The following is a 12,196-nucleotide window of genomic DNA, read 5'->3' on the forward strand; positions in this document are numbered from 1 at the left end:
CCATAGAAATTGTCCAGGCAGAGACAGCCAGCACAGCCATAATATCGGTCCTGTTACACTGTTACCTGCAGACACTCATTGTACCGCTCTCCAGCCCTTCATACACATACTGCCTCTTGCTACAGCGAATTATTTGCATAGTCCAGGTAGCGGTGTGGTCCGTTCATGCGGCAGGCAGAGGCATGATGACAGTAAGTCAGCAGCAGGCTGAGGGCCACAATCAGGTAAGACCTGTGCACAGGGGCACTGGGGTAGAGGCTTCGACCCACCCAAATCTCTATGAAGCCTCCGAACTCCAGACCCTAATCCGGAAATTCCGAAACCTGGAGAAAACAAAAAAATTTGTTTTCTCCATCCAGAAAAACAATTCTGGAGCCCATCACATATGTGAGACCCCTGTGTACTACAGTAGCAGGGCAACAGATCAGTCCAAGTGGTTGGCAAAAGCATAGTCCATAAAACAGTCCAGGGTCAGTTCACGTGCAAGCAGTCAAAGCGGTAGGCAGTAGCATAGTTGATAAAACAGGCCAGGGTCAGTTCACGTGGAGGCAGTCCAAACGGTAGTCAGAGGCATAGTCACAAAACAGGCCAGGGTCAGTTCACGTGGCAGCAGTCCAAACGGTAGGCAGAGGCATAGTCACAAAACAGGCCAGGGTCAGTTCACGTGGCAGCAGTCCAAACGGTGGGCAGAGGCATAGTCAAAAAACAGGCCAGGGTCAGTTCACGTGGAAGCAGTCCAAACGGTGGGCAGAGGCATAGTCAAAAAACAGGCCAGGGTCAGTTCACATGGAAGGCAGTGGCATGGTTATTTGGGGAAGCATGGAAAATGGTCAGCACAGATGATGAAAATGGGGAAATAGTTAAAAATATGGGCTAATATTTTAGGGATGTATGATAAAGTTGGAAGCATTCACCAATGCAAAGACCAGGTTGGGAGGGACACTGGGGACAATGGTAGCTGGTATCTTTTCGAAATCCTCTTTTGGTGCACATGCGACATTTATTTTGCCATCTTTGGCCTGCTTCAGATGGTGGAATGTTGAAGGGGAAGTGGCGCTCATGAAGTCAGCAAACAGCCTCAGAGCGCAGGTCTTCTGGGGGGGTCTTTGGTGATAGAGGGACGTAACAACTTCTTCTATGAATTGAAGGAAGGGGGAGGGGATTTCTGTGGATTTGCTGTAGATTATGTAGGAATTATAAACGAACAAATGGATGAGATAAATTGTTACCTTCTTGTACCAGAATCAGGACCTCCTTATCGACAAATAGGGCTGAATCATTTGACCATTGAAATCCACCCCCCATGTAGAGATTATAATCTTGCACACATACTGGCTTTTCAATGGGACCTTGTCTTCTTTGAACCTCAATTGTAGTGTCGTCATGGATGGTGGACATCATGTGCACGTCCCTTTTATCCTTCCACCTCAAGGCCAGCACTTCGCTGCATCTCAATGCTGTTCTTTCCCCCCTTCGCAGCTTTTTGTTTGCTAGAGATTGTGGGAAGCCCTTCCTATTTTTTTTGGAGGTTCCGCAGGCCAGGATTTTTGCAATGTATAGGTGTTTGAAAAGGGGCAGGCCAGTGTAGAAATTGTCAAGGTATATGTGATATCCTTTGTTCAGAAGTGGGTATGCCAAGTCCCATACAATCTTTCCAGTTGTGCCCATGTAGGCCAGGCACTCAGGGGGCTGGAGCTGGGAATCTTTTCCTTCATATATGCAGAATGCATACAAATATCCCGTGGCTCTCTCACAGAGCTTGTATAATTTTACTCCATATCTGGCCCTTTTGCTAGGAATATATTGCTTTATAGCCAGCCTAAAAAAGGGTACCAGGGACTCATCGACACATATATTCTGATCGGGGACATAGACTTCTGCAAATTGTTGGAAAAATAAATTTATCAGTGGGCAAAGTTTATATAATTTGTTGTAATTTGGATGATTGAGAGGAGGGCACTGGATGTTGTCGCTAAAATGAAGAAAGCGCATTATCATTTCTTATGGGGACCTGGCCATTACGGCAGAATAAATGGGCATGTTGTGGATGGGGTTGGTGGACCAATAGGCATGTCCTTCATTTTTTTTGTAAGCCCCATGTTTAGGGTGAGGCCCATAAACAATTTGAACTCCTCCAAATTCAGATCTCTCCACTCAAATGGATGGGCATAGGATTATTGGGGGTTGTTGGCAATATACTGCTGGGCATACAGATTTGTCTGGTCCACAATGAATTGCAGCAAAGTGTTGTGCAAAAACAGATGAAAGTAATCAATCTGTGAGAAATTTTGGGTGTTGGCCTGCACACCTGGCTGTGCTGTGAAAGGGGGAATGATTGGTGATCCTGAGTCGGATGGCAGCCATGTTGGGTTGGTTAGACCATCTGGCATATATGTAGAGGCCCTGGCTCTTGGGGGATGTGACACTCCAGTAGTTGGGGGATTTGAATCTCCTGTGCTGGTACTCAGGCATGATGTGGTAGCACTGGTACTGGGTCTGGGCATTTGTTCCTGGGGCCTATCGCTGGCGGCAGCGCTGGTACTGGGCATTTGTTCCTGGGGCCTATCGCTGGCGGCAGCGCTGGTACTGGGCATTTGTTTCCGGGAGGCTATCGCTGGTGGCAGCACTGGTACTGGGCCTGGGAATATAATCCTGGTTTCCAGAGTGTCGTGCCCTTTTAGAAGGGACACATTCTTCCTCGAATCATTTGCCGATTCACTATTCGGTTCAAATGCCGAATTTGATTCGGAATCAGAATTGGAATCTGATGAGAACTCCCCGTTGCTCTCATCAGTCATGGAGAGGATCTGGAATGCCTCCTCACTGTTGTAAACTCTTTTGGACATGACGCTGTCTGATGGCCGTGTGACAGGTGGCAGGTGACGGTCACTGATGGGCTGTGAGATGGGTGGCAGGTGGCGTTCACTGATAGGTGATGAAGGTGTGATAGGCCACGGACGGCGATGGTCACTGATGGGTGATGGTCACAGACGGGTGACAGGCCACAGTCACTGATGGGTGCACCGCTGACGGTCACTGATGGGTGACGGGTAATGGCTGACGTCACTGATGGGTGATGGGTAATGGCTGACGTCACTCATGGGTGATGGGTAAAGGCTGACGTCACAGATGTGTCACGGGTGATGGCTGATGGTCAATGATGGGTAATGGCTGATGGGTGATGGCAGACGGTCACTGATGGGTGACAGCTGATGGCTACTGATGGGTGACAGGTAATGGCTGACAGTCACTGATGGGTGAAGGGTAATGGCTGACATCACTGATGGCTGACGGGTGATGGCTGATGGTCACTGATGGCTGACGGGTGATGGCTAACGGTCACTGATGGCTGATGGGTGATGGCTGATGGTCACTGATGGGTGACGGGTGACAGCTGACGGTCACTGATGGGTGACGGGTGACAGCTGACGGTCACTGATGGGTGATGGGTAATGGCTAATGGTCACTGATGGGTGATGGGTAATGGCTAATGGTCATTGATGGGTGACGGGTGATGGCTGATGGTCACTGATAGGTGAGAGGTGATGGCTGACAGATGACGGATGACGGTCACTGATGGGGACGGGTGATGGCTGACGGTCACTGATGGGTGACGGGTGATGGCTGATGGGTGACAGGTACACCGCTGACGGTCACTGATGGCAGTCTCTTATGTGACAGGTGCACTTTATGGGGTGACTGTGGTGACTGTTGGGTGACAGATGACAATGAGGGGGGGTGATGGGACAAGTGTTGTGCTTGGTGCAGTACAATACAGACACAGATCGGTAACTCACTGCTCCTGGCTCTTCTCTCCTCACACTGGAAATGGTGTGTGAGGAGAGAAGAGCTGGTAACAGCTAGTTACTGCTCTGTGTTTATATTTAGTGATCGGCTGTTAAAGGATCACAGCCGATCACATGGTAAATAGCCGCCGGCCAATGGCTGTTTAACATCGTCGGTGACGAGTAGTGCTCCCGGGAACATGTCACCACCGTCATGATCGCGCGGCGTGCTCCCGATCACGCGCACGCGCCGTGCACTATGGGGGCGGTGCCATCTGTCATTGGCCGTGACTTCATCACAGCCGATCACATGGTAAACAGCCATGCCCAATGGCTGTTTACCCCCCTCGGTGGCGAGCGGTGTCTCCGTGACACGCTGCCACCGAGGGTACAGGGATGCACGCGTACGATCGCGCGCATTCCCTGTTTAAAGGGCAGGGCATCATATGACACCCTCCCAGAATGAGAGCCGCGCCGCCTGGCCGTCATATGATGGACGGCGGGTGGCAAGCGGTTAAAGTAGCTTTTCCATGTTTTGTATGAGAAACATCATTAAAATTGAATTTTTTAAAATGGGACACAATAATATGTATACTTTTTTTTATATATATTTTTTTTATTATTGATATCATAAACAGGTTTACAAGAAAGTAGTTACTTAGTATATGTGGACGCAGCCGCTATAAAGAGCACAAATAAAATATATAATTGTACACTTGCCAAGTGAAGTACAAAAGTCAAGTCTTGGTAAGTAGAGTGAAATTAAATAAATCTTCTACAGGAAATAGAAATCCACATGAACAGGTATATAAACGAGGGTTCAGTTATCACGCATAACTTAAATGTATCTTCATTGTGTAAACTTATCTTGTCATAAAGGGCTGATTGGAGCCATCAGGGGTGATAGATAGCGTGGTAAAAATTGATTAGTCCTCAATGGGGTAAGGGGGAGCAATGGAAGTATACAGTATTGGGGGTGCTAACATGGATTTGTAAGTGTCATAATGTAGTGTAGTTTCCTAAACGAAGGGGGGATGGGATATAGAAAAAGGGGAGAGGGGGTGGGAAAGGGTGGAGTTATCAATGTCTCAAATGTCCTGCCACAGCTCTCGTGAACATCTTGACCCATTTGTATTCATCTGTTGTAGTGAAATGTAGCCAGCAAGACCATGTCTTGGTGAATTTAGCAGGCATATCCTTTGCCTGGTGAATTAGATCCTCCATTTTTTCAGTTTTGCCTATACGGCGGAACCAGTCCGCTATAGACGATGGGTCTGGAGAGCGCCATTTGATTGGGATACACATTTTTGCTGCGTTTACCATGTGCATGGATAAGGGGCGGAAGTATGCCCTCTTCAGTATCGAGGGGTGATGTAGCAAAAATTGGACCGGTGTGTACTCTAAAATGTATGTGGTTATTTGGTTGATGAGTCTATGGACTTCTATCCAAAATGGTTGGATTTTAGGATACGTCCACCAGATATGCAAGAGTGATCCTATTCCTGTACCACATCTCCAGCAGTACGTGGAGAGAGTCGGGAATATGTGATGGAGTTTGAGGGGGGGTTCTGTACCACCGCGAGGCTAGTTTGAAATAATTTTCTTGTGTGCAGGTATTCATTGATTCCTTGTGGATAAATCTGTAAATGGTTTCCCAATCAGTTTCTGTGAGTTCTGTGGAAAGGTCTTGTCCCCATTTATGGCTGGCTCGATCGTTTTTGGATGTGTGGTCTGAGAATAATAGGGCATATGTGTAAGAGATAAGATGTCATTGGGGTTCTGTTTTTAAGCACATTGATTCGAAGGGGGTAGTTTGTCTTGACCAATCCGATCTGAGTTTAGGGGCGTTAAGAAAGTGTCGAGCTTGTATATACGTCCAAAATGGGAACATACCTGTCGTCATTTTAGAAGCTAAGTTGGTGTAAGAGAGGAGGTGGTCTCCTTCAAAGAATTGTTCTGCTCATACATGTGGATGTGTGGACACATTTCTTTCAAGAAAGATGTTTGCATTCCAGGCTGGGTTGAGTCTAAGTGGGGTCATCGGGCCTATAAGCAATGAGATCTTGTGTTTGTCACAGGTGTCACGAAAGGAGGCTACCGTTGAGTATATCAATGGGTGGGTACAGTATGCTAAAGGAATGTGTGTCTGAGCCAGCCAGGGGGTTTGGGCTAGCGGGGTAGATGCTATTGAGCTTTCCAACTGGACCCAGTCTTTAGTTTTGGAGTGGACGTTCCAGTCAGTGATCCTAGTCAAGTGACTAGCTTGTTGGTATTTTTGTAAATCTGGTATGCCCAAGCCTCCTTTGAGTTTAGGGATGGTGAGTCTCGAGAAACTTTATTCTTGGTCTTGATGTTCCCCAGATAAAATCCGTGCATGCTTTTCGATATGTCGAAAAGAAGGCAGGTGGCAGTTTAATTGGGACAGTCTGTAGTAGGTACAATATCCTGGGTAAGATGTTCATCTTAATGAGGGTGGCTCTACCGAACCAAGAAAATAGTCCTACGGACCATTTCTTTAAGTCCTGTGTTATGTTTTGCAGCAATGGTAGGTAATTTGTAGAGTACAGATCTGAAAGGGATGTAGGTAGTTGAATACCTAAGTAAGTGATTTTGTGACTGTTCCATTTAAATGGGAAGTTATGTTGGCATTGTGTGCATATATCAGGGGGTAGGGTAATGTTCAGGGCGTTTGACTTTGAGAAATTGATTTGGAGGTTTGATAGTAATTTAAAATGGTTGAGGTCTTGGTTTAGGATAGTTGTCAGTGGTTCCGTCAGGAAAAGGAGTATGTTGTCCGCGAAGGCTGCTACTTTGTGGGTGTGCTGATTCACATCTATTCCTTTTATGTCTGGATTTGATCTAATACATTTTAGTAAAGGTTCCAGCGTAAGTACAAAGATCAAAGGGGAGAGGGGGCAACCTTGGTGGGTTCCATGCAAAATGGAGAAGGCATGCGATAGGTGGCCGCTAACTCGAACTCTGGCCATGGGAGTAGAGTAAAGTGTAAGTATAAGATTTAACATACGGGGAGGAAGGCCCATAGTTTTTAGAGTTTCTGTCATGTAGTCCCAGGCCACTCTATCGAATGCCTTCTCCACGTCGAGGGATGATAGAAAACCTTGACGATCGTTAGATGTAAGCCAATGATGAATGTTAAGAGCTTTAAGGGTGTTATCCTGCACTTCTCTGCCAGGGAGGAATCCAACTTGGTCAAAGTGAACTAGATTGGGGAGCAGGGGAAGAAGCCGATTCGCTAGTATTTTTGCAAACCATTTAAGGTCCACGTTTTAATAATGAGATAGGTCTGTAGTTTGTAACAAGTGAAGAGTCTTTTCCCGGTTTCAGAATTACGGTAATGTGGACCGTCAATAGGTCCCATGGGGGTGTGGTGGGTGATGCACATGTGTCAAAGGCCGATACAAAGAAGGGGGTTAGAGTATCTGCGCATGCTTTATAATAACCCGCAGTCAGTCCATCAGGTCCGGGGCTTTTACCCATTTTCATTTGTTTTAGTGCATATTGGCCTCTTCTTTAGTCAGGGGTTTGTCTAGGTCTTGACAGGAGGAGTCCGAAATGGGAATAGGGCTATGTTTCAAGATATCAATGATTAGCCGTTTCCTCTCAGTCTCGTCATGAATTGTGTCTGAGAAGGGTAGGTTGTATAATTGGGAGTAATACGTAACAAACTGTTTTGCTATGTCAGGGGTCGAGTTCAGTTTTCATCGCGCTGGGTCTGTTAACGAGTGCACCGTTGTCATAGCTTTCTTGGTTTGTAGGGCTCTAGCAAGTATTTACTGGCTTTGTTGCCATATTCATAAAAGGTCCTTTGGGAGAGGATATATTTGCATCGTACTTGTTTTCCCAGTAAGTCTAGCATCTCGTTTCTGGATTGAATCGGAGCGTTTAAGGTGTCTAAGGCCTGTGTGTGTTTGTGTGCCTTTTCAAGTTGTCGAATCCAGTCAGCGAGCTCGTTAAAATGTTTCTATCTTTCCCTTTTTCGTTTAGCCATCGCTGCGATAAGGAAGCCTCGTATTACACATTTGTGGGCTTCCCAGTTAATTAGTGGAGAGGTATCCATAGATTTGTTTTCCTCAAAGTATTTTTTGATGTGTAATTACGCCTGCAGAAATGGAAGGGTCCGTGAGTAGAGAGGGGTCTAATCTCCAGGACTGTGTGCAGTTAGTCGTGTCAGGGAACGCTATAGTTATAGAAATAGGGTGGTGATCTGAGAGGAACATAGGTTCTATGAATGTGCGTTGGAGGATGGGAATGTCATTTTGTGAAATAAAGAGGTAGTCTATTCTTAAATATTTGTTGTGAGGTGTCGAGAAGAAAGTGAAGTCCTTGCCGCTAGGGTTTAAATTGTGCCACGTGTCATGAAGTAGGAGAGTTTGGAGTTGGACTTTAATGGATCAGAGTGCAGCATAAGGAAGGGAAGATTTGCCATTGGAGGTGTCAAGAAGTGGGTTCAGGGGGATGTTAAAGTCTCCCCCCAGAATTAAAGTGCCTTCTTGAAAAGTTGTTAAGGATTTAGTGATGTCACAGAAGAAGGTTACCTGTCGAGAATTTGGGATGTATATGTTTGCCAGCGTGAGCCTTCTACCCATATCAGATCCTTTCAGGAAGATAAATATACCCTTTTCATCAGTCATTGAGTCAATCAATGCTAGTAGTATGGAGACCCCTTTAGATTTTGGCAATAGGTTCGTAGAGTGATAAGCAGTGGGGAAGTAGTGATTACGCAATTTCGGTGTCAAGTCTGTGCGGAAATGTGTTTCTTGCAGAAACATTATGTCAGCCTTATTTCTTTGCATAGATAGGAGTAACTTAGATCGTTTTTCTGGAGTATTAAGTCCCTTTACGTTTAGTGATATGAGTTTGATCTGAGGTGTGTCTCTTTTAGGGGTTGTAGAGGCCATTAGTAATGTAGGTAAGAGGGTCTGTTATATCGGAAAGGGGCAAAGTCCTCGAGAGCTGTGGCAAATGGGAGAGGTAGAGGCAGGTAGACCTAAAGGTTAGAGGGTATAGTAGGGTGTGAGAAGTGCGTCTAGCGCACAAATTAGTATTGGGGGATTATTGAGAGGTTGCGGTTTTTGGGGTAGACCTTAGGGTTGGTAAAGGGGGGTTCCGGCAACAGCTGAGAACAGCACTCAGTCCTAGTAGGGAGGTGATTAAGCCGGAAGAGATCAGTGGTAGTAGTATGTTACTGTTTCGTTGAGGTGTATGTCATGTAGGGGTGCCACTGTGTGGGAGGTGGTTTGCGCAAAAAGAAGTGGTAGTCTAAGTGAACCATCAGACCAGTAGCCTAGTTCTGGCACAATTGTAAGTGAATGGGGAGTAGTGTGAACCCATGGGATCTGTGTACTGCGTTATTGGGGTTTGAGTACGTCCCTATGGTGCGGAGTAGTGTATCTCATCCATGTAATGGTCCTATGTAGGGAAGCCTAGATGGGGATACTGTATCAGAGTTATGGTGTGTGGTCGCCTCTTTCAATTTCTCCCCTGGCCTGAATTTTTTTTTTTTTTTTGTAAAGAAATGGGTTAACATATGATAAAATAACAGATGTTCTGCTGTGGATAGACTGATATTGACTGCCCAATAAGATAAGTCACAACTAAAACCGTAAACTAGAAGCCGAGAAGCATACTATACAATCAATATTCCTCAAATCAATGATACAGTTTAGAGCAGAAGAAGAATCCTTTCAGGGTCGGGTTTAGTGTATTAAGACCTGTCTCCTGCATACCCCACTCTAGTATGAAACACTTCATGAGGGGAAGCCGCACCAAATGTCTAGTGTGCCACTGGTCTCCTGCTTGGGGGAGTGATGACAATGTGGTTGGGGTATAATGTATGGGAGAGAGATTTGTCAATAGCACGGCTATGCTCGTATGGTGTTGAGGAAGACTCAGTTTGTAGATGTCGAGGTCTTCGTTGCAGCCCGGAGGATGTTGGAATCCAGAGTCTGACATCTGGAGGTTGGTTCGGCTCCCTCGTGCATTCAAGGAGGTGTGTGGTTGTCTGGAATGGTAGAGTTCTGTGAGCTCCGGTCTTCTGCATATGTTACGGTTCAAATCTAAGAACAGCTGTGGATTGTATGAGGCCCAGGAGAGTTCTGCAAAGCCTATAGTGAGGATGGTGTCGCCGTTTAATCAAAGCTGGAAGCAGTTCCGCCTGACACTGTGCCTTGTAAGAGGGTGCAATTGGTGTAAGAGACCCCTGGTAGTAACTGATACTTAGATGCGCCGTACAGGGATAGTAAGGAGGGATATCGAGAGGGCGAAAAACAAAGCTGATAAAACAGTTGTTAACTTATCTGTCATTGATATATGCACAGCAGGAAGTCATCTTAACGGTCCCGATGTGCTCTTTGAGGCATGGGAGCTGTTGTGGGACTTCTGGGCTGATGTTGGGGCATCAAAGCTGGAATGAGTCGTGTAGCTGAGGGAGATCGGCGTCTCTGGAAGTGTGTGTTTTGAGCTTCCATCGGTTCCTCTCTGTCCAACTGGGAGGGCCATCTGTATCTGTTGAAGTTGGCATGCCAGTTCGGTACCTCAACAAACGGTATGTCGAGTGTGTAGCAGAAGTTTTCCAGCTTTTCAGGCACTCTCAGTAGTGCGGTACGGCCTTGATGAGTTGCAGAAAGCCCGAAGGGGAACTTCCACCGATATTGGATTCCCTTGTTTTTGAGGACCTCTAGTAGAGGACGCAGGTCTTTACAGTTTCTTAGAGTGATGGCTGAAAGATCCTGGTAAATGTGAAAGGTACGTCCTTCATAATCCAGCTCCATCTTGTTCCGAGCCTTTCTGAGGATTTCCTCCCTGAATTTGTAGTCAGACAGGCAGCATATTATGTCCCTCGGGGGATCCGCCTCTCTTCCTCATGGCCTGAGGGCTCTGTGTATGCGCTCCATGTTTATGGGCCTTTGGCGGGATTTGTCAAGGAGTTGGTTAAAAAGGGCCATCACTGTGGGGATTATCTGGTCATTGTCGACACTTTCAGGGAGAACTCTCACCCTTAGGTTATGTTGTCTTCCCCGATTGTCCAGGTCTTTCACATGCCTTTGGAGATCTTGGAGATGCATAGTGTGAGTATCCACTGTGTGGTAAATCTTCCGTATCACTTTCTGTTGGTGTACAGCCGTTTTCTCGACTTCATGTGCTCTTCCCACTATAGCTTGTATCTCATGGCGGATTCAGTTATGGCCACAAATAGCGTGTCCTTAATGTCTGCCGCTAATGTACTAAGATCATTAAGGCTTGGCTGTTGGTGTGCTGGTGAGTTGATCGCCATAAGAGGGAGAGGTTGCTCAGTAGGAGACTCCCTCCCTCAGTGTGAGGGAGCTGAGGTGGACTCTGCAATGTTGGTTCTTTGAGTCCGGAACATCTCTGGAATACTGTGATTTACACGTCCGCCGGGTTCTCTTGGGGAGCACGATCTGGATCCCAATGTTCCACTGGCTGAGGTCCCCATGTTTGTGAGCCAAATATCAGTGTTGGTCCCCAGGGATAGCTGATTAAAGGCTGAAGTCTGACGGAGCTGAGGGATTAAGCAGCCATTTTCTCTCTAGGCAAACCACGCCCGCCAATATGTATATTTTTTGTTTTACAGTAAAACTCTTTTATTAGCACTGGTCAAATAATAATATTTTTGTTTATAAAATTAAGCAGAAAATGAAATATTTTTTGAAAAACAATAGTGACAAAAGAAAGATTAATTTGTCCCCAAAAAACTATGCATGAATCACTTTGTTAATTTAAATAATGACAAAGTCATTGCTTAAAAAACAGCCCCATAGTGTAAATATAAAAAATGTTCTTGTCCTTGAGGGGTAAATTGGTACAAGACCTGAAGTGGTTAATAGACTTGAAGGACACAGTTCAGATACATTTTTTTTGGTGCTAAGAAAAGTAGCAAAATGCAAAACATATCATCCTGTTAGAACAAATTCTGAGTGTGTTAAAGTGTAGGCAAAGGCAAAACTTTTTTGGGTTTTGGATTGAGTATTGAAGGGTACGCTTATTTGTCAAACAATCTGTGTCCCCACTGGGGAGATTTGTCCTCTTTATTTGTCTTGATACCCATTTTCAACAAGACAGCATAAGGGACATCCAAAATTTTGGAGTTGTCATGAAGGCAAAAGGCAAAGGTTGGTTTTCCAATGGGGAGAAATGTTTTGATGAAAATAAAATATGAATTTTCCTAATTTTCGAAATTTCCTCTCACTTCCTCCAAATCTCCAAAAAATCTCCAAAAAAGAAAGAGACATTCCCCTATCAAGATACTCTTTGAGGCAATTCTTACCTTTAACCCTTTCTTACAGTATTCAAAGCAGAAAAAAAAGAAAGAAAGAAAAAAAAATTGCTATACATACACTGTAATGCCACGTACACACGATCGGATTGTCCGA

The sequence above is a fragment of the Aquarana catesbeiana genome, linkage group LG02 (genome assembly GCF_042186555.1).
Source record: "Aquarana catesbeiana isolate 2022-GZ linkage group LG02, ASM4218655v1, whole genome shotgun sequence".
Classification (NCBI taxonomy): Eukaryota; Metazoa; Chordata; class Amphibia; order Anura; family Ranidae; genus Aquarana; species Aquarana catesbeiana.